The sequence below is a fragment of the Oncorhynchus gorbuscha genome, linkage group LG11 (assembly GCF_021184085.1).
Source record: "Oncorhynchus gorbuscha isolate QuinsamMale2020 ecotype Even-year linkage group LG11, OgorEven_v1.0, whole genome shotgun sequence".
In the NCBI taxonomy this organism is placed as follows: domain Eukaryota; kingdom Metazoa; phylum Chordata; class Actinopteri; order Salmoniformes; family Salmonidae; genus Oncorhynchus; species Oncorhynchus gorbuscha.
In genome coordinates this window covers 32,249,887-32,273,997 of record NC_060183.1, presented here as the reverse complement: position 1 = coordinate 32,273,997, position 24,111 = coordinate 32,249,887, and the positions used below count along the sequence as shown (strand labels likewise).

Below are 24,111 nucleotides of genomic sequence, written 5' to 3'. Positions count from 1 at the left end.
GCAGATCATGATATTCCTCCGGCACTCCTGTCAAATCGCCAGGTTCCTCCTGAGAAGTGGGGACAGAAGAAATGGGAGGGATGGCAGACATTAAGCACTTCACATGACAAGATACGTTCCAGGATAGGATAGAATTACAAGACCAATTAATAGAAGGATTATGACATACTAGCCAGGGATGACCCAAAACAACAGGTGTGAAAGGTGAACGAAAAATCAAAAAAGAAATAGTCTCACTGTGGTTACCAGATACTGTGAGAGTTAAAGGTAGTGTCTCAAATCTGATACTGGGAAGATGACTACCGTCTAAGGCAAACATGGGCGTAGGCTTGTCTAACTGTCTGAAAGGAATGTTATGTTTCCGAACCCATGCTTCGTCCATGAAACAACCCTCAGCCCCAGAGTCAATCAAGGCACTGCATGTAGCACCCGAACCGGTCCAGCGTAGATGGACCGACATAGTAGTACAGGATCTAGATGAAGAGACCTGAGGAGTAGCGCTCACCAGTAGCCCTCCGCTTACTGATGGGCTCTGGCCTCTTACTGGACATGAATTAACAAAATGTCCATCAAATCCGCAATAGAGGCACAGGCGGTTGGTGATCCTCCGTTCCCTCTCCTTAGTCGAGATGCGAATCCCTCCCAGCTGCATGGGCTCAGTCTCAGAGTCAGAGGAGGGAGATGGTTGCGATGCGGAGCAGGGAAACACCGTTGATGCGAGCTCTCTTCCACGAGCCTGGTGACGAAGATCTACCCGTCGTTCTATGCGGATGGCGAGAGCAATCAAAGAGTCCACACTGGAAGGAACCTCCCGAGAGAGAATCTCATCCTTGACCACTGTGTGGAGTCCCTCCAGAAAACGAGCGAGCAGCGCCGGCTCGTTCCAGTCACTAGAGGCAGCAAGAGTACGAAACTCTATAGAGTAATCCGTTATGGATCGATCACCTTGGCATAGGGAAGCCAGGGCCCTAGAAGCCTCCCCACCAAAAACTGAACGGTCAAAAACCCGAATCATCTCCTCCTTAAAGTTCTGGTAATTGTTAGAACAATCAGCCCTTGCCTCCCAGATAGCTGTGCCCCACTCTCGGGCCCGGCCAGTAAGGAGTGAAATGACGTAAGCAACCCGAGCTCTCTAATATAAATAATATAAATAATAATATAATAATATATGCCATTTAGCAGACGCTTTTATCCAAAGCGACTTACAGTCATGTGTGCATACATTCTACGTATGGGTGGTCCCGGGGATCGAACCCACTACCCTGGCGTTACAAGCGCCATGCTCTACCAACTGAGCTACAGGACCAGAGTATGTGTTGGGTTGGAGAGAGAACACAATATCACACTGGGTGAGAAAGGAGCGGCACTCCGTGGGCTGCCCGGAGTAGCAAGGTGGGTTATTAACCCTAGGTTCCGGAGGCTCGGCAGGCCAGGAAGTAACAGGTGGCACGAAACGAAGACTCTGGAACTGTCCAGAGAGGTCGGAAACCTGAGCGGCCAGGTTCTCCACGGCATGGCGAGCAGCAGACAATTCCTGCTCGTGTCTGCCGAGCATGGCTCCTTGGATCTTGACGGCAGTGTTACGAGCCTCTGTAGTCGCTGGGTCCATTCCTTGGTCGGATCCTTCTGTTATGCCGGTGAATGAGGACCCAAAAGCGACTTGGCGAAAACAGAGTTTTTAATCCAGAAAGAAACTTTACAAAACAAAAAGCATAATACTACTCGTAAAGACGAGAACAGACAGGAGACTTGATCGAGAACTGCAGGTTGCCTCGGGAAGGCACTTGAACCTAGCAGACTCAGACACCTGCTCACCACGCAGCATCTGAGGGAAACACGACACGACAGGGCAAAACATAGACACAGCACGGTGAATTATAGATGAGGATCCGACGGGGCAGGAACGGAAAACAAGGAGAGAAATAGGGACTCTAATCAGGGAAAAGGATCGGGAACAGGTGTGGGAAGACTAAATGATTGATTAGGGGAATAGGAACAGCTGGGAGCAGGAACGGAACGATAGAGAGAAGAGAGAGCGAGAGAGTGAGAGAGGGAGGGGGAGAGAGAGGGATAGAAAGAGGGAAAGAACCTAATAAGACCAGCAGAGGGAAACGAATAGAAGGGGAAGCACGGGGACAAGACATGATAATTAATGACAAAACATGACACTCTTTTGGTGTCTTTTCCTCTCTCTAAAGCTTCTAAACACCATTATGATGTTTTGAATGCTGCCTAGTGCAGACCTAGATCTTTTTTTATGAAGTGTCTTAAAGTTCAACATTATTTAATGTATTTGATCATTTGCCATTTTATACTGTTTTGGAAGGAATTGTCAAACTGTGTTCAAACCACCAGAAATAACTGGTGATGACAAGATTTGAGGATTCTGCACATACCTCTTCCATTGACAATCATGAATGTGGGAATGCGTGCTGTTCTCATTGAACATACATTTTTTGACAGTTTCGATATCCATTCATCATGATCCAATACACCTCATGGTACAACAAGCTTAATACTAATATAGGAATATATGTATCTTTCTTCAAACATGCATAAAATACTGTGTGAAAGAAACATAAGCATTTTTTTTAAATGACTCACAATCCTCTAAAAACAGAGTCACGTGGAAAGATAGGAAATGCAAGGTGATGAAATCCAAAGACTTTCAATGAGTTCAATCACTCAATTTTCTTTCTCTTTGGATATCCTCATGAAAGATACTTACATTTTGAGAAACATATTAAAGTTGATTTATTCTTACACTGTCATCGAAATTACATGCATACAGATTTTTTCACACTTTATTGAGACAATTATGAAAGGACAGAGGGGATACAGATAGGTGGGAGAAACAGATTGAAGAGTTGGAGTGGGGAATTTAAACACAGTCTTCGGTAGGGAGAGAGGTGACGTGTCTAAGCAGGGTGCGTTACCGCTAGACCACGGCCTCTGCACAACTTCCATTAATTTTATTAAGTAGATGTTGGTTATGGGTGAGCTCACTTCCATGCCCGTCCGGGGGTTGGGCAGGGCTTGGTCCTTCCGGTCCTTGGTAAATACATGTGGGCTGGGTCATTTGCCCTGCAGGTGTCTCGATCGAGTGCACCCACTGACCAGAGCACCCACTGATGGGAGCGACCATTCGTTTTGTCATTGTATTGTGTTGGATAGTTGTTGTTTTAATAAATAACAAAAACAATAAAAACAATACAAATTATACACTGCTCAAATAAATAAAGGGAACACTTAAACAACACAATGTAACTCCAAGTCAATCACACATCTGTGAAATCAAACTGTCCACTTAGGAAGCAACACTGATTGACAATAGATTTCACATGCTGTTGTGCAAATGGAATAGACAACAGGTGGAAAATTATAGGCAATTAGCAAGACACCCCCAATAAAGGAGTGGTTCTGCATGTGGGGACCACAGACCACTTCTCAGTTTCTATGCTTCCTGACTGATGTTTTGGTCACTTTTGAATACTGGCGGTGCTTTCACTCTAGTGGTAGCATGAGACAGAGTCTACAACCAACACAAGTGGCTCATGTAGTGCAGCTCATCCAGGATGGTACATCAATGTAAGCTGTGGCAAGAAGGTTTGCTGTGTCTGTCAGTGTAATGTCCAGAGCATGGAGGTGCTACCAGGAGACAGGCCAGTACATCAGGAGACGTGGAGGAGGCCGTAGGAGGGCAACAAACCAGCAGCAGGACCGCTACCTCTGCCTTTGTGCAAGGAGGAGCTCACTGCCAGAGCCCTGCAAAATGACCTCCAGCAGGCCACAAATGTGCATGTGTCTGCTCAAACGGTCAGAAACAGACTCCATGAGGGTGGATTAAGGGCCCGACGTCCACAGGTGGGGGTTGTGCTTACAGCCCAACACCGTGCAGGACGTTTTTCAATTGCCAGAGAACACCAAGATTGGCAAATTCACCACTGGCGCCCTGTACTCTTCACAGATGAAAGCAGGTTCACACTGAACACATGTGACAGACGTGACAGTCTGGAGACGCCGTGGAGAACGTTCTGCTGCCTGCAATATCCTCCAGCATGACCGGTTTGGCGGTGGGTCAGTCATGGTTTGGGGTGGCATTTCTTTGGGGGGCACCTCCATGTGCTCGCCAGAGGTAGCCTGACTGCCATTAGGTACCGAAATGAGATCCTCAGAACCCTTGTGAGACCATATGCAGGTGTGGTTGGCCCTGGGTTCCTCCTAATGCAAGACAATGCTAGACCTCATGTGGCTGGAGTGTGTCAGCAGTTCCTGCAAGAGGAAGGAATTGATGCTATGGACTGGCCCGCCCGTTCCCCAGACCTGAATCCAATTGAGCACATCTGGGACATCATGTCTCGCTCCATCCACCAACACCACGTTGCACCACAGACTGTCCAGGAGTTGGCGAATGCTTTAGTCCAGTCCCTCAGGAGACCATCCGCCACCTCATCAGGAGCATGCCCAGGCGTTGTAGGGAGGTCATACAGGCACGTGGAGGCCACACACACTACTGAGCCTTATTTTGACTTGTTTTAAGGACATTACATCAAAGTTGGATCAGCCTGTAGTGTGGTTTTCCACTTTAATTTTGAGTGTGACTCCAAATCCAGACCTCCATGGGTTGATACATTTGATTTCCATTGATAATTTTTTGTGATTGTGTTGTCAGCACATTCAACTATGTAAAGAAAAAAGTATTTAATAAGAATATTTCATTCATTCAGATCTAGGATGTGTTATTTTAGTGTTCCCTTTATTTTTTTGAGCAGTGTATATACAGTTGAAATCGGAAGTTCCCTGTACTCTATATATACAGTATATTATTATTTTAAACAACCAACACACATCCTATCCTGTTGGTTGTTTTTCTAAGTCAATTTCAATTCACCCCAGAATAATTTCTGTGGCTGTGTGATTGACTGGGTAAAATTTTCAACGTAATGTACTGACCATCCTGTTTCTAATCTGTCTAAATAAAGGTGGAATTCAACAAAAAAATATTCTCCATAGGCCCTCATCATCAATCAATATTTAGACTCTAAACCATTTGCATTTCTAAACCATTGATTGTATGAGAAACACCGAATTTGTTTGTTTTTTGATGCTGCCCTTTACATGCACTGAAACCTCAAAAATTATTTTCACAACACTCTCTTAACATTTTCACAAGTGAGTTCCAAATATGTCTAACGGACGCCCCAGGGTGAGTTTTTTTCATGCACGTGATGTCAGAATGCGCTCACTGTCCCAAAATGTGATTGTTACGCAACAGTGGCGTTAATAAGCGCTCCCCTTTCCAAGGCACGCTGCCTGTTTTTATTTATAGGCTCTTTCAATTTGTCACTTTCAAATGATTTTCTAACAAGTTTTTATTTTCTAACGTCAGTTTGAATTGAGGTGTGTTCCACCTCCTCATTAATTCACATAAAAGTAGGCCATTTCACTTTGCGGACAATTCATTTTTTAGGCATGCAGACCCAGACAAACTTCCCCAAGCACCAATTGTTTCCGCAAATCAAGTCTGCATGAATGTACGCATCTCCAGTCAAGACAGGACCTGCACACACATGTGTTCACATTTTCCGTCTGGTGCCCGCATCCCATTCATTGTTGTTTTCATTACTACATGATAATAACTTTAGAAATGTGTGCGTTTCTATCAAAGTAAGTACCTAATTGTGTTATAATAGTTGCTGTATGATGTGTTATGTCGTTTCTACTGTAGCTCACTGTATGTATTGGAGCATAATATATTTGTGTGTATTCCTTATAACCGTGGACACGTTAGGTAACGTTACTCATTGAATATAACCTTTACGGTGTTATAATCAATCGTGCTTATGTAGCTAGCTACATTCTTCTATTAGCTCTGTAAAACAATGCTAATTGCATCAAAGAAGTATTAGCTTGTGTTGTATTTTGAAGCTACCCTGACCTCATGACCATGGTTTGTTTTCATTTGACCTATTTAGCATAGCACTGTTCTGCCCTGCCCTTGTAGAGCTCAACAGTTACTGTTTCTTACTGTTATAACTCATATGTGTGATTTTTGTCAATGCAATATATGTATTTTTTAGCAAGTGTTATTATGTCACATCTTGGTAATTGTAAGGGTTTTCCTGCGGTGAAGGAGAAGCGGACCAAAATGCAGCATGGTGGTTATTCATGTTCTTTAATAAAGGAACTAGACGTGAAATAACTAACAAAACAATAAATGTGCAAAAACCTAAACAGTCCTATCTGGTGCAAACACAGACAGGAACAATCACCCACAAACACACAGTGAAACCCAGGCTACCTAAGTATGATTCTCAATCAGAGACAACTAATGACACCTGCCTCTGATTGAGAACCATACTAGGCCGAAACATAGAAATACCCAAAACCTAGAAAAACAAACATAGACTGCCCACCCAACTCACGCCCTGACCGTACTAAATAATGACAAAACAAAGGAAATAAAGGTCAGAACGTGACAGTAATATTGTTTTATTGCTATATCCTGATACTGTATTCTAATTACTAATAATTATTCTTTATTCTGTAATTTCAGAAACTACACACACAAACAGTATTTGCCAATATCATAACTGGAGCTGGACATCTTTCGAGCTGAAGATTGAGGCCAGCTTTTGTATGCTAGCGTACACTCCTTAACAGTTTTACTGGATGAAAACAGCAAGAAAACACATAGGCCAATATGTAATAGTCGTCTATTTTATTGAAGTATTGGTGATGATTGAACAACAACTTGTTTTACTAGGGGGCTGGGAGGGGGGACTGAATATGCATAACCCATATTCATGCAGTGATTTAACAACAACTGCATTTCCACCCCCCACCTCTAAAGGCATAAGATCATGGCAGGTCACCTGTCAAACCACCTGTCAGGTCAGTCAGTAATTGCTGCAGATGTACTCAATAGTGCTTGAGCATATGATACTCCCCAAAGCATGGTGAAACACATAGAGGTGTGTCACAAGCTAAACACATGTACTTTGTCAACCTCCTCTGCTTCCTTCTCTTGGTGAGATATTGTCACTATAATTGCATAATGGAACTGTATGTGATTTGTAAGTGAACTCTACGTCCAATTACAAAAAATACCTTGTTCAGTAATCATCTCACCTGGATCACCGGGATACAATCTTCCCAGTGCTGCATATTTTGCTGTGAGAAGGCAGAGTCATTAGATCATGTATTTTGGTACTGTCCATATGTAGCTCCTTTTTGGTCACAGTTCCAGGAATGGCTGAAGAATTGCAACATTTACCTAGAACTAATGCTGCAGATAGCAATACTGGGTGACTGGAAATGTCATAGTCAATCAATAATATCATAATTATTTAAGCAAAAGTGTTTATCTTAAAATTTACAATCTGTAGAAGCTATGAGAGAAGAAAGGTTCAGTACTTTTGTGAAGCATCACAGCACAGTTGAAAAATATATGGCAAATAGAAATCCAAAATGAATGGTGTTCGGCGATATATGGGAGGGGTTGAATGGAGCTGAAGGGTGGGACTAATAACATCAAGATAACCAATGTAAAACATATGGGGTCTGTACAATGTATATAGGTTCAGAAATTTTAAATAAAATATTGTATTTAACCTTTATTTAACTAGGCAAGTCAGAACAAATTCATATTTACAGTGAGTGGCCCCTTGTTCAGGGGCATAACAACAGATTTTCACCTTGGCAGCTTGGGGATTCGATTTAGCAACCTTTCGGTTACTGGCCCAATGCCCTAACCACTAGGGTATCTGCCACCCAGTTACAACATAACTATTGTAAAATAGATTGTGTCCGTAAAATGTGTATAATATGTATAAACTGAAGGCAGAAGCCTAAGTGTTATAGTTTATTCCAATTGTACTCCAATTGGGGGAGGGGTGGTAGGGGTTGCAGGGAATAATAAAGGTATATTAATTTTAAAAGTATGTATGTATTTTAATATATATGTGTACATGTATGAATGTTTATGTACTGTATATACAGTACAAAACCCATGTCTACGTGTGTGTATAGTGTGTATGCTATCGTGTGTGTGTGTGTGTGTGTGTGTGTGTGTGTGTGTGTGTGTGTGTGTGTGTGTGTGTGTGTGTGTGTGTGTGTGTGTGTGTGTGTGTGTGTGTGTGTGTGTGTGTGTGTGTGTGTGTGTGTGTGTGTGTGTGTGTGTGTATACACCTATGTTTGTGTTGCTTCAGGGTCCCCGCTGTTCCATAAGGTGTTTTTTTTTCATCTGTTTTTTTACAAGTAATTAGACTACTTTCATGAATTACTTGATGTGGAATAGTGTACCATGTTGTCATGGCTTTATTTAGTACTGTGCGCCTTCCATAGTCTGTTCTGGACTTGGGGACTGTGAAGAGACCTCTTGTGGCATGACTTGTGAGGTATGCATGGGTGTCCAAGCTGTGCGCCATTAGTTCAAATAGACAGCTTGGTGCATTCAACATGTCAATAAATACAAGCAGTGATGAAGTCAATCTCTCCTCCACTTTGAGCCAGGAGAGATTGACAAGCATATGATTAATATTAGCTCTCTGTGTACATCCAAGGGCCAGCCGTGCTATCCTGTTCTGAACCAATTGCAACAGTAGCCCAGGTGCAACAAAACTAGGGTATGTAGGACGTGCCTTGTTGACAGTGCTGTCAAGAAGGTAAAGCATCGCCTTATCATAGACATATTTCTCCCCATCTTAGCTACTGTTGTATCAATATGTTTCAACTATGACAGTTTACAATCCAGGGTAACTCCAAGCAGTTTAGTCACCTCAACTTGCTCAATTTCCACAATATTTATTACAAGATTTAGTTGAGGTTTAGGGTTTAGTGAATGATTTGTCCCAATACAATGCTTTTAGTAAACTATCATGGTCCAAACACACCAAGACATTCTTGACGAGGGCACAACAATGTATTTTCCCCCTCAGGAGACTGAAAAGATTTGTTCTACAGTTCTAAAAAAAAAAAGTTCTACAGCTGCACCATCGAGAGCATCCTGACCGGTTGCATCACCGCCTGGTATTTCAACTGCTCAGCATTTAACTAGCATGGCTACCACAGCATTCTGCAGCGATACACCATCCCATCTGGTTTGCGCTTAGTGGGACAATCATTTGTTTTTCAACAGGCCAGTGACCCAACACACCTCCAGGCTGTATAAGGGCTATTTGACCAATAAGGAGAGTGATGGAGTGCTGCAACAGATGACCTGCCCTCCACAATCACCCGACCTCAACCCAATTGAAATGGTTTGGAATGAGTTAGACCACGGAGTGAAGGAAAAGCAGCCAACAAGTGCTCAGCATTTGTGGGAACTCCTTCAAGACTGTTAGAAAAGCATTCCAGGTGAAGCTGGTTGAGAGAATGCCAAGAGTGTGCAACGCTGTCATCAAGGCAAAGGGTGGCTACTTTGAAGAATCTCAAATATAAAATATATTTTGAATTGTTTAACACTTTTTTGGTTTCTACATAATTCCATATGTGTTATTTCATAGTGTTGATGTCTTCACTATTATTCTACAATGTGGAAAATAATAAAAATTAAGAAAAACCCTTGAATGAGTAGGTGTGTACAAACTTTTGACCGGTACTGTATGTAGCTCTGAGAATCTGCACAGCGCCTAGGCAGCTCATGACTAAGCCTGACATCCCTGGAGAGAGAACAAACTGGCTTTGTATCTTTGTGTTTTAACACACGGTCCGCTGCCCCTACTCAGGGGTACATGCATAGCCGGGAACATGAAAGCAGCGTGTCAGAAAACCTCTGTGTTCGTGCCGTGGTCTGAACTCATTGTCTGTGTTTATTAGTTTCTGTTGTCCCCACCATCTGTCGTTCCCTTTATGTGTGATACTTGCCCTCTCCTACTTGGAAAGAATGCTGGCTTATAACTTCACAATGTAGGGGAGAGTGGGGTAAGTTGAGAAATGTTAAACATTTCGCATCACTACGTCAATGGAAATATAGGAGTCCTTCAAACAAATATATCTACATTTACAGTATTTCAGCGTGTTGTGTATCCCTGAAAATAATCAGAATTTATATAAAGATAACTGTTTTGAAAACAGCCTGTCCAAAAAAGTTGTCTTGGCACTATTTACCCCAGGTATGGGGTAATTCGATTATTAGAACAGGGTAAGTTGAGCCACATTGGGTTACGTGGATGATGGGGTCCTGTGGCAGGGGATGGTGGTGGTAGGTCAAACATTAGTTCATGGAATGGGCGTGTGGTACATTATATATCTTAAATGTATGCCTACATTCAGATAGATTTCTCTGCTCAATATCACTTAACCTTCCATTTCTTGACCATTTGTCCAGGACAGGGATGTTGTTTTCATGTGCCAATTCAGTCAAGTTTTCTGCATTTTAGTCTACTAAGCCTTTGAAACTGGTCCAGAAAATGTGGGATATGTTTAGCAAGCTCAGACTCCATGTTATCAGATAAGACATTGTGTGCCTCTTCGACTTTATCATAGCCTCTCTTTCGCACAGGTAGGCTACATGTTAATTACATTTCTAACCCAATCTCCTCGAAGGAATACTTGGAATATCAATTATGTTTAAGTGAAGGAAGATTCCCCCAACCCTCTACTACACCTATCAGAGAAGCAGGCTTCTGCCAACACATTTATTATACAGTGAAAACCCGTCTTCAGGGCAGGTGGGAAAGAGAAGGCTCAAGGTCATTGGCCAGAGATAAAATGTCAAATTACATTATATGTACAGTAGCTTTGATTGGACTGATCATGTCAACATCTTACCTTCAAAATCTTAGCTAGCAGTTATCATCATGAATTGAGATGACAATCTACTGGCAAATCCTTTTAAACCTTGTCATATGAAGAGAAATAATGAAGAAAATTATTGGTACATATTGGTGCTCATCGGCCATTGGACATAAACATTACACAACAAGTTGGAAATCGCAAATTCAACAATGAATGGTTTGGAAGTGTTTGGTTCTTATTTTTCACCCCCCCCCCCCTTAAAATATTTAAATGCACTATTGTAAAGTGGTTCTTCCACTGGATGTCATAAGGTGAATGCACCAATTTGTAAGTCGCTCTGGATAAGAGCGTCTGCTAAATGACTTAAATGTAATGTTTTCAGAGTAAATAACTCAAGGACACTAGAGAACCTTTAAACAAGTTTAATTCTTCCCAAAGGTTTTGTACAACTGTGATTCAGACAACCCAACATTTCTCCCATCCAGATACTGTATATATATATATATATATATATATATATATATATATATATATATATATCCCACTTAATACAGTCCTCCTTCTCTCCAATCCTTACATCTTATGGTTTAACCTCTTCAGTCGACCCTCTACTTTTTCGAACATTCTGTTAAAAATCGCGCAACATTTCAGTGCCCTGCTACTCATGCCAGGAATATAGTATATGCATATGATTAGTATGTGTGGATAGAAAACACTCAGACGTTTATAAAACTGGTTAAATCACGGCTGTGACTTTAACAGAACGTGCGTTTCATTGAAAAGTGCAGGAAAATCTGATCACTGAAAGTGGAAAAATATATCCATCCGCCGCTTCAACCCATTGTTATGGGCGAAAGACATTAAATAGGGCTGAGGTTGCAGTACCTACAGCTTCCACACGATGTCAACAGTCTTGTCATTTGCCAATTGTTTGTTTCTTGGTCAAACGAACAAGAGACAGGCTTTTTCTTCAGGTCTCCGACCGGATATTTTGGTTGAGAAATACACGGACAGTATTTCAAGACGGACCCCTATAGAAAACACTTCGTCTCGTGATTAATTTGATCGCTTATTAACGTTTACTAATACCTAAAGTTGCATTACAAAAGTATTTCGAAGTGTTTTGTGAAAGTTTATCGTCGATTTTTCGAATTTTAAAAAATGACGTTACGTTATGAAACTCTATTTTTTTCCGTTTATCACACAGTCTTCATAGATCGATATCTAGGCTATATATGGACCGATTTAATCGAAAAAAAGACCCAATAGTGATTATGGGACATCTAGGAGTGCCAACAAAGAAGATGGTCAAAGGTAATGAATGTTTTATATTTTATTTGTGCGGTTTGTGTAGCGCCGACTATGCTAATTATTTTGTTTACGTCCCCTGCGGGTCTTTTGGGGTGTTACATGCTATCAGATAATAGCTTCTCATGCTTTCGCCGAAAAGCATTTAAAAATCTGACTTGTTGCCTGGATTCACAACGAGTGTAGCTTTAATTCAATACCCTGCATGTGTATTTTAATGAACGTTTGAGTTTTAACTAATACTATTAGCATTTAGCGTAGCGCATTTGCATTTCCAGAGCTCTAGATGGGACGCCTGCGTGCCAGGTAGGAGCAAGAGGTTAACAGGAAAAGAGTAACAAGATACCAAACCCTTATTACTCCCTTCAGGGAATTTGTCCTCACCTCCTGACCTCAACCTAATCCACAGATGTTCATCTGTCTTTCCTGTATCAACACGGTGCTCTGCTGTTGTCAACCAACACAGTCCACAGGTATCTGTCTTTCTATAGAGACCCAGTCTCTTTCACTCCTTAATATTCTATGCTTCTCTATCATTTACTTAATATCTCAATGTTCAAAATGTCGAATTCTGTCAAGTTCTGACTTTTATTTCCTCTGTTTTGTCATTATTTAGTATGGTCAGGGTGTGAGTTGGGGTGGGCAGTCTGTTTGTTTTTCTATGATTTGGGTATTTCTATGTTTCGGCCTAGTATGGTCCTCAATCAGAGGCAGATGTCATTAGTTGTCTCTGATTGAGAATCATACTTAGGTAGCCTGGGTTTCCCTGTGTGTTTGTGGGTGATTGTTCATGTCTCTGTGTTTGCACCAGATAGGACTGTTTGGGGTTTTCACGTTTCTTGTTTTTGTATTCAGTTGTTCATGTGTACATTTACGTATTAAAAGAACCATGGACACTTACCACGCCGCATATTGGTCCTCTGATCCTTTTCGCCTCTCCTCTTCGGAAGAAGAAGAGGAAATCCCTTACAAATTCAACAGAAGGACTCGTGACAGTGGCTAACTGCAAGTATTGCAACTGGGAAGTCAGGAATAAATGAGCTCAGACTGGGGAAAAAAATTGTTTTAATGTGTCATCCAACTCGGAATGGTAAATCTGGCCTCTTTCTCTTTGATGACAACATTTTCCCAAAGGACCGCCACTCCACCTTCCCATTCAAGTGAGCACATCACAATAGTTAGTAGCCCATGTGTAGCCCATGTGCATCACCCTAATAATTTTCACCTCTTAATTTCACCTAATGTGACTGTTCTGACTCTGTGGTGCACATGTAGCCTATAACCTGTTTTTTGAGAAATGTCACCGAATATTGTAAGAGCTTTCATTGCCTGCTAATATGCCCCCTTTATGTATCCTACAGTTCGGACTTGGTGTACAGGGAGAATACTGTAAGAGCAGCCCATGTTCTGCATTCTGTCGATGTACATTTCAAAAGTGCTGAACACATAGTTATACTGACTAATTCCATCTTAGCTTGCTCATTAATGTCTTAATGGAAATTACGGAATGCTTCTTATCCGCTCATCGTTCCCTTATGCCATAGTTTGTATATCTCAATTGTCAGTAGGAACCACATTTGTTTAAGCAAGTCAACCATATCAGCTATGTTTTTTTAAAGGCAGTTAACAAGGCTGAATGAACTGTTTCACTGTCAGACAAGGCTCTGCTGATATCCAGGTCTAGCGGTGGTAAGGATTCACTCTATTGTGCTAGAAAGAAAGATCTGCAGTTGGGACAGCTTTATGTAGGCCCAAACAGTTTGTGGGTGCCACTTGTCACCATTATAGTGCAATTAATGTATTGTTTAGTATTGTGTTGTGTAGGCTTTGCTGGCATGTATTAAAAATATATATTTGCCCCACCAGGATATACATGCTAAAACTGCCACTGTTCATATACAATGTCCCATGGTATCCCACTCACATTCCATTTGCAGTGATACATCCATTACCTGTTTTTTTAAACAAGGGCAATGATGCTCTGTACAAAAAGCCTTGATACTGCATGTGTAAATGTGTGTGTATATCTGTGTGTGCTTGCATGCATAATGCAGAATTTATATGATTAAATAGAAGTGATTGAAAAGAATACTGAGGTAGAGAGAAAGTGAAGGAGAAAGAATGACAGAAGAGAGTAGATTGAGATAGAAGACAATGGTATGGAGAGAATGATCAGACATCACCAAGGAGAGGAAAAAAGGAAAGGAACAGATGGAGAGGAGCCATGTGAGGTTTCAGTGAAGGCCTCCAAAATGGCACCCTATTCCCTATATGGGTGATTCTACAAAAGGGGTGAAAATTGCAGACCCACCCCAAAACAACTATTTAAAGAAAACAGTTGTCTACAAACTTAGGACATGTGTACATCATGATATGTTCTAATTCAATCCAAGGCAATCAAACATATTGTACAAAGTCATTGTTTATTACAGTTAAGTCTCCCAACAAAGGAACATTTATTTGCGTCATGATATGTGACTCACTCCCTGGATTCGGCAAAATGTGAAATGGTGTTTTTTACATTGGATAAAAGGAGAGACTCAGAGCTACAAAATGGTATATCATACACTGCATTTGAGAAACAATGGTTAAGTAATTTTGCTTTGAAAGTTGGTCAACTTGTAAACTCACTTTTAAATGTTTTGCTATCTAGTGAAGAGCTCTTCTTTGTCTACACCCATTCGGCAATGTTCACACCATCTTAAGCTTTAGCCCCACCCATCTCGTTTTGCTCTCCGAGCACACACTTGACACTCTGGCCGATAATTTGTTTACCTCTGGATAACATGAAAACAGCCTAACCAACAATTTTATGACACTTTATTTTAGACGTTTACTGACACCTTTCATAATCAACAGATGTTTTACACATGTCACGTAACGTTAGCTAACGACCCAGAGGAAAAACCAGTCGCTTATAGTGGACAATTCTCAATCGCAAGAGAAATAAAAGCGTTTCTCAAACTAGTATTATTTTGGAATCATTTGAGTCCAAAGTATTTATCCTAGGACCCCCCTTAGGAGCAACAATGAGATGCTAAAGAGAATGGACTATAATACAACAAGAGAATTACAGGAGAAAAATAAGAAATCTCATTTATGAAGAGCTGTGCTCATTGACTGCTGAGAGTACTCCTTAACAGTCCTTTTGAGCAATTAAAAGACATGAGAGAGAAATAGCCATTTTGATTCTTATGTGAGACAAATTATCTTTGTTTGAGATTAACATTTAAGCACTATCTGAGAAGTATAAAATCTCAATACAATCTCCTCAGGATCTCACTCATCTTGTATAGTGGGGCAAAAAAGTATTTAGTCAGTCACCAATTGTGCAAGGTACACTTCAACTATGACAGACAAAATGAGAAAAAAAATCAAGAAAGTAACATTGTAGGATTTTTGATGAATTTTTTTACAAATTATGGTGGAAATGAGTATTTGGTCACCTACAAACAAGCAAGATTTCTGGCTCTCACAGACCTGTTACTTTTTCTTTAAGAGGCTCCTCTGTCCTCCACTAGTTACCTGTATTAATGGCACCTGTTTGAACTTGTTATCAGTATAAAAGACACCAAACTCCACTATGGCCAAGACCAAAGAGCTGTCAAAGGACACCAGAAACAAAATTGTAGACCTGCACCAGGCTGGGAAGACTGAATCTGCAATTGGTAAGCAGCTTGGTTTGAAGAAATCAACTGTGGGAGCAATTATTAGGAAATTGAAGACATACAAGACCACTGATAATCTCCCTCCGTCTGGGGCTCCACGCAAGATCTCACCCCGTGGGGTCAAAATGATCACAAGAACAGTGAGAAAAAAATCCCAGAACCACATGGGGGGACCTAGTGAATGACCTGCAGAGAGCTGGGACCAAAATAACAAAGCCTACCATCAGTAACACACTACGCCGCCAATTACTCAAATCCTGCAGTACCAGACGTGTCCCCCCTGCTTAAACCAGTACATGTCCAGGCCCGTCTGAAGTTTGCTAGAGAGCATTTGGATGATCCAGAAGAAGATTGGGAGAATGTTATATGGTCAGATGAAACAAAAATATAACTTTTTGGTAAAAACTCAACTCGTCGTGTTTGGAGCACAATGAATGCTGCGTTGCATCCAAAGAACACCATACCTACTGTGAAGCATGGGGGTGGAAACATCATGCTTTGGGGCTGTTTTTCTGCAAAGGGACCAGGACGACTGATCCATGTAAAGGAAAGAATGAATGGGCCATGTATCGTGAGATTTTGAGTGAAAACCTCCTTCCATCGGCAAGGGCATTAAAGATGAAACGTGGCTGGGTCTTTCAGCATGACAATGATCCCAAACACACCACCCGGGCAACACAGGAGTGGCTTCGTAAGGAGCATTTCAAGGTCCTGGAGTGGCCTAGCCAGTCTCCAGATCTCAACCCCATAGAAATTCTTTGGAGGGAGTTGAAAGTCCGTGTTGCCCAGCTACAGCCCCAAAACATCACTGCTCTAGAGGAGATCTGCATTGAGGAATGGGCCAAAATACCAGCAACAGTGTGTGAAAACCTTGTGAAGACTTACAGAAAACATTTTACCTCTGTCATTGCCAACAAAGGGTATATAACAAAATATTGAGATAAACTTTTGTTATTGACCAAATACTTATTTTCCACCATAATTTGCAAATAAACTCATTAAAAATCCTACAATCCTTTTTTTCTAATTTTGTTTGTCATAGTTGAAGTGTACCTATGATGAAAATTACAGGCCTCTCATCTTTTTAAGTAGAAGAACTTGCACAATTGGTGGCTGACTAAATACCTTTTTGCCCCACTGTATGTCTCATAAAATTGTTTGTGGAGAAATAGCCTGAGAATTACATGACAACACATGGAGAACGAATGAGACAGAGATGTAAAGGCACAATATTATTTTATTTACACCTTTTGAAACAATGAAATGTCATTTCAAATCTGAATGTAACAGCACTGAATTCACAGTAGCGTGATGTTCTTAATGTTGAGCGCTTGTAAGTTGAGCCCATGATCTACAGACACACAATGAACATGAGTGTTCTCTTGTTTCTACGGAAAATAAGATGAATACAGTAAGGCTGAAACCAAGTACCCAACACAAAACTGCCTAATCGACAACTAAGATTGAAACCAATTAAGCAATTTGTTAAATTAAGATGCTATGATCAATAGTATCACAAGAGGCACTGTAGTACACTGGACGCAGCACAAGCTAATGGGGAAATAGAATGGAACACTGACCAGAATCAGTTGCTTAAAGAAAGTCATTAGCTTAACTAGAGTTGTTTCAAATGTGGTGCTGAATACTGAGCAAACACTGTTTTATGTTTGAGTTTGTTGGAATTTGTTGGGGATGTTTTTGGGCAGTGTGCAAAGGGCTTAAATTGACTTACGGTATCCTTTTTTATAACCAAGTTTAGCTTAACCAACGTGAACTTAGAACTCTGTCATTTTTTTTGGGGGGGGGGTTATCGACATGATGTTGATCTAAAAACCTGAAGTTAAGATTTTTGAAATCACTTGCATATCTAAATGTCCTAGAATGTGGATACTTGGTACCTTCAGGGTGATGACCTTGTTGAGCAATACAAGTTTAATATACTAAATAGCAGTTTTGCTGAGATGTGAAAACTCTGATGCTTAATATCTCAGAATCACCCAGAACCCAGATAGAATTGTAAGATTCTAAGATCATGACAAATAAAAAAATAAAAACACTGACGTCCTTAATCAAATGTAGTTATTATCTAAAATAACAAACAATAAGACAATACTTAAATTAAGAGCCCAATCCCCCAACTGGCCTAGCTTATTTTAACATTTGGATTATTCAGCACGGTCTGGAATTTGTTAATGAAGGCATTTAGTTTACCAGACTCCACCGCCTTCCAGTCGTCCATGGATGCATAACGAAAGACATAAGCTGCAGTTGATACACAGAGAAAATTAACGTTGTTTAAGAAAGTGTTTGGTTTAGAGTATAAACCTAAAGCCTTAAATGTCCGAATCACATTTCAAACCAAGTCTTTTGAACAGTACCCCCATCTCTCATTCACCCAAATGGATGGGAGGTTCTATGGGTGGATTTTGTATGTTTCTCTAGTTTATCAAAGGTTAAACTTACTCAGGATGTCGTTCACTCGGGCCTGGTCCAGCATCGATTTGCCTTCAGGACACTTTCCATGCCATCCAAAGGCAACAGCGTTGACACACTCGTCAGTGAAAAAAATGGTCAAACAGGAGATGGAACAGGCGGAGGCAGTCACGTTGTGACGAATTGCAGCAAGATTAAATTATGATAGGTACAGACCCCAGCCCGGATACAGCTCCTGCTTGCCCATCCTAGTAGATGTGTCGGATACAGCCTTTCTCAAGACTGTCACATAAGCCCCTCACAGCTTTGACTTGGTCAGGCCTGTAAAAAAACATTACATGAGTGTTACGAGACAATGACAACTATAATCTACTGCTTCTCAGACAAGCAAAGTGAAATAATGAAACTACATTTTACTCAATCTCAACAGCACTTCTTCCATTTTCCTATTTTCCTGCATTAGTTTGTAAACTTGCTGTTTGCAGATCTGGCATGGCTAGCATGATCTCTATTTCAACTTCCATGGGCTCCCCATATTCGCTCTGTGGACTGCGGTCAATAACAACTGTGTCAGCAAAAGCAGAAGAAAATGGTGTTGGAGCTCTGGATTCTGCATTCAGTGGACCTGGTTCCTCAGATGACCGCAGCATGCCCGTGAATGACTCTGCAGCATGCCCGTGAATGACTCCATGGGAGTCAAATCTCTCAACAAAGGGGTGTTAACCTGCTGGTCCAGGTTGAAATATCTTGGGCCAGCTCCGAAAGTGTCAGAGTCAGGAGCTTGGGGAGGGTGGAAGTGTGCACCATACTGGTGTGGTGGGGAGAATAGGCAGTGGGGCTGTAGGCCCATTAGAGCTTGGGAAGGGGGTGAAGTGTGCACCATCCTGGTGTGGTGGGAGTATAGAAGGTGAAGCTGGGAAGAATGAGAGTGAAGAGGATGTACTAAATTCTTGCTATAAAATCAGGCAGCAGAATCTTCTTCAGAATCTTTGCTGAGTATCCATCCTCAAACCTCACAAAGGCAAACATATTTGAAAAGACTAATACATTAACACTAGAAGAACTAAGCAGTCAAAATTACCATTGTGGGATTTAAAAAACAATCCCATGCACTGCTCAGAACCAATACAAAGACAATTGCGCAAGTTTAAAAAGTTCTGACAGATATGATTAGCTTTAGTGGCCAGCACCTACCTTTTGTGTCATCAGCATCATGAGAAGAATCTCCCTCTCCCTCACTTTAGGAGCTGGCTTGCGTTGTCTCTTTGGCAATTCTCTAGCTGACAGAGGCTTCTTCAATCTTGATCATTTCAGGCTGGTGGGTGATGCAATCAAAACACTGATGCAAAATGTACTGCAAATTGAGCATATAAGTAAGACAATGGTATAGAGTGTTTTCCACAAGGATAGCTACACATTCCACAGAATGTTTGATGTGTGGTTACCAATGATGACAGGGACCCACTATCATGTTGGAAGACCAAGCATTTGAAAGGGGGTGGAAAGTGGAAGTTAGTTTTCTCCCAACTGCCTGAATTACACAAGACTGTCTGGATGGGGTAACGCTGTTAGCTACTAATTGGGAGACTGGTACCAACCCCTCCACTTCAAATGCACTAGCTGATTGGAGACGGAAACTCATGACATAGATTCTCTGCATATTCAAACCTTTTTTTTACCCCAGAAACATAGGATAAAATTAACTTACACTTTCCACCCCTTTAACAGCTTATGTGGTGTAATTCAGTCCTCAACATTTTATATACCAAATATACATTGAAAATATTTTTGCAAAAACAAACTCAATATAGACAACTGAAGGACATTGGCTAGTAGGTCCAAAAACATACACTGCTCAAAAAAATAAAGGGAACACTTAAACAACACAATGTAACTCCAAGTCAATCACACGTCTGTGAAATCAAACTTTCCACTTAGGAAGCAACGCTGATTGACAATAAATGTCACATGCTGTTGTGCAAATGGAATAGACAACAAGTGGAAATTATAGGCACTTAGCAAGACACCCCCAATAAAGGAGTGGTTCTGCAGGTGGTACCACAGACCACTTCTCAGTTCCTATGCTTCCTGGCTGATGTTTTGGTCACTTTTGAATGCTGGTGGTGCTTTCACTCGAATGGTAGCATGAGACGGAGTCTACAACCCACACAAGTAGCTCAGGTAGTGCAGCTCATCCAGGATGGCACATCAATGCGTGCTGTGGCAAGAAGGTTTGCTGTGTCTGTCAGCATAGTGTCCAGAGCATGGAGGCGCTACCAGGAGACAGGCCAGTACATCAGGAGACGTGGAGGAGGCCGTAGGAGGGCAACAACCCAGCAGCAGGACCGCTACCTCCACCTTTGTGCAAGGAGGAGCACTGCCAGAGCCCTGAAAAATGACCTCCAGCAGGCCACAAATAGGCATGTGTCTGCTCAAACGGTCAGAAACAGACTCCATGAGGGTGGTATGAGGGCCCGACGTCCATAGGTGGGGGTTGTGCTTACAGCCCAACACCGTGCAGGACGTTTGGCATTTGCCAGAGAACACCAAGATTGGCAAATTCGCCACTAGTGCCCTGTGCTCTTCACAGATGAAAGCAGGTTCACACTGAGCACATGTGACAGACGTGACAGTCTGGAGACGCCGTGGAGAACATTCTGCTACCTGCAACATCCTCCAGCATGACCAGTTTGGCGGTGGGTCAGTCATGGTGTGGGGTGGAATTTCTTTGGGGGGCCGCACAGCCCTCCATGTGCTCGCCAGAGGTAGCCTGACTGCCATTAGGTACCGAGATGAGATCCTCAGACCCCTTGTGAGACCATATGCTGGTGTGGTTGGCCCTGGGTTCCTCCCAATGCAAGACAATGCTAGACCTCATGTGGCTGGAGTGTGTCAGTAGTTCCTGCAAGAGGAAGGCATTGATGCTATGGACTGGCCTGCCCGTTCCCCAGACCTGAATCCAATTGAGCACATCTGGGACATCATGTCTCGCTCCATCCACCAACGCCACGTTTCACCACAGACTGTCCAGGAGTTGGTGGATGCTTTAGTCCAGGTCTGGGAGGAGATCCCTCAGGAGACCATCCGCCACCTCATCAGGAGCATGCCCAGGCGTTGTAGGGAGGTCATACAGGCACGTGGAGGCCACACACACTACTGAGCCTTATTTTGACTTGTTTTAAGGACATTACATCAAAGTTGGATCAGCCCGTAGTGTGGTTTTCCACTTTAATTTTGAGTGTGACTCCAAATCCAGACCTCCATGGGTTGATACATTTGATTTCCATTGATAATTTTTGTGTGATTTTGTTGTCAGCACATTCAACTATGTAAAGAAAATGTATTTAATAAGAATATTTCATTCATTCAGATCTAGGATGTGTTATTTTAGTGTTCCCTTTATTTTTTTGAGCAGTGTATATGATCCCATTTCAGATGCATTAGCTAGCTAGCTCCAACACATACTAGGTTGTTGTGTGGCTTGGTCTTGCGGGGTTAGTTAACCACCACACAGTTCAAATGTTTGAGAAAGGACTCTATTGAAGTTAGCCATGGTGGCAGAAGATAGCTAATTGAAGATAGTTATCTTTTTACTTTACATTTACATTACATTTAATTGTAATATGCATTCACCTTATGACATCCAGTGGGACATTTGCATCTAAAACTTAAAGTTATCTTTTTAGGTGGGGTTTCTTCGGAAGGTGGTGATTGCTTTCAAGTTTGTTCCACCATACTTCTGCTCTACAAGTTAGTTCGGTAACGTTGGCTGGCTTTGTAAAAACATGTCTCACATAGCCAGTTACCCAAACTAATAACACTCACGTTAGTAACATTAGCCAAATAAATTAGTTACTAGCTAGCGTTAGACAACTAATGTCAGCTCGCTAAGATAAGCTAACGTTAGCTAGCTGATAGCTAGTCCGGCTAAAACTACATTATGGTGCTTACTTGATGGGAGGAAAATGCAAATCCGTTATACACACCTTGTTTAACGTTGTTTGAGTACTTGGAGTCACGAGTGTAGCTTGCTTCTCATTTCTCAAGCGTTAGTCTGCATAACTCTCAGGCGCCAATCAATGAAGTTGAATAGATTACATACTTTTACTTAACCAATAGGGGAGTCTAAAATATGGCGCTGCATTTAAGGAGCAAATCCCTAAATTCCAAAAACAAGAGGGCAAAATGTTTACTTTCTATGTTTCATCTAGGAAGAAATTAATGTTCCTAGGCGTTTGTCTTTTCATTTGTTCTTAGTCTGAAGCAAGAAAACTTTCTAAAGGTTTCCAACAATAATAAACTATCTTGTAAGTATAGGCTACCTGAAGCATGCCAATATAATTTTCTTATTAACACTACAATTTTCCCCATGGTTGTTGGTATAGCTGTTCGCAAATTTTAATTACAGTGTCCAGAATGATGAAAGGCATGACTCATCGTGCCGTTGGAGAAACAACATAGACGGCATAATACTGAACAGATGAGGAGTAATAGAGCCCCTTGCACACTGCCATGATGATATGTTTCTCGGTAACGCATGACTGAATATTTACCATAACAAACCACTTTTTCATAATCCCTGCTTCTATTTTTCTGTATAAGCAGCTGGGTATGGAGCATAACTCAGGAAGCCTGGGGAAAAGCACGAATCAAAGTTCAGGTTGGCTACATTATTAGGACTAGACTACAGCCCACTGATCCCAAGTAAATAATGGTGAAAACACATTTGCACCTCAGGTGTATCACATCCACAGGCATGGTTGCACATGTGCTACACACACACACAGGTTTTCACAAATACAGCATAGCTTCATTGTATGGCAACAACATTTACAAGATGATTAGAAAGATGAATTCTGTCACAAAAAGAAAAACAACATTTTTAGGACCTAATCTATCAATTTTGTAGATGTAAAGATTAGTTATTGTATTTAGTTTGTTGTTTTCATTATACATAGTTTTTCACAAACAGATTGAGCATTCCAACTCAAGACCAGAAGCCTCATATACAGAGCAAAATATTGAGGAAATTCACATTGAGGAAGATTGGGATGTCTTTGAAGAGGAGTCTCTTGCCATGATGATGGACTAAACTGGGATGAGGAGTTTCAAGATACCATGGAGGAGTCTGCCTTTGATGATTGTGTAAACTGGGATGAGGAATTTGAAAGTGTTGCTGGCAGAGATGGAGCTCCCTCAACATGCAAGGATGATTCAGTGATTAATGTGGAACAACCACTCTATGACAATACCCTTACAACTGTTGCTGAGTGCCATCTTATCATAAGGATATATATAAATTGTCACAAAGTCACTGGAAAGGCCCTCATTGCATTACTGAAACTGATTACGTTGCTTTGTCCAGAGCAATTTAACACCGATTGTTTGAGCAGCATGACACAAATTCAGAGAATTTTCCCCCTACTCTGCTGCAGTATCCTGTATCTTGCACAGGTATTGTAGTCCTTATTTGCTATTAGTTGAGAAGGTTGATAGCGTATGTCAATCTTGTGGTGCCAATGTGCTGAAAGAGGAAGCAACATATTCTTTTATTGAAGTTTCTATCGAGGAGCAACTGCAGGTGGTGTTTGCAAAAGAGGGTTTCAAAGAAAAACTGAATTTCAGATTCAAGAGGCAGAAAAAAGGAAGAGATAACAATGAGGATATATATGATGGAGAGGTGTACAGAAAATATGCAGCTGTCGGTGGGCCATTAAGAGATCCTAGAAATATATAATTTACCTGGAACACTGATGGAGTGCCTATTTTTAAATCGTCAAAATTCTCAGTCTGGCCATTTTATTGTATCATTAATGAGTTGAGCTACAGTGAACGCAATAAAAGGGAAAATATGATTTTGCTGGACTTTGGTTTGGGGACTCCAAACCTTCCATGTTGACATTCCTGAAGCCTTTAAGCAACACTTTACATAAGCTTGAAGAGCATTGTGTTTTTGTTAGAT

General features: G+C 41.4%; 1 protein-coding gene and 1 long non-coding RNA gene across 3 annotated transcripts in view; both read right to left on the bottom strand.

Moving 5' to 3' along the window:
- Positions 1–24,111, bottom strand: part of nrg3b (neuregulin 3b) — a 452,682-nt gene that overhangs the window by 410,160 nt on the left and 18,411 nt on the right. The window lies entirely within an intron of this gene.
- On the bottom strand, positions 16,942–22,283 carry LOC124048528. 2 transcript variants are annotated; one of them, XR_006841242.1, is made up of 4 exons: positions 22,136–22,283; positions 19,344–19,464; positions 18,180–18,470; positions 16,942–17,978 (listed from the first exon to the last, which is right to left on the bottom strand). It is a non-coding gene; the product is annotated as an uncharacterized LOC124048528 (long non-coding RNA). The 2 variants fall into 2 exon arrangements; XR_006841241.1 differs by having other exon boundaries at positions 19,344–19,503; positions 22,136–22,282.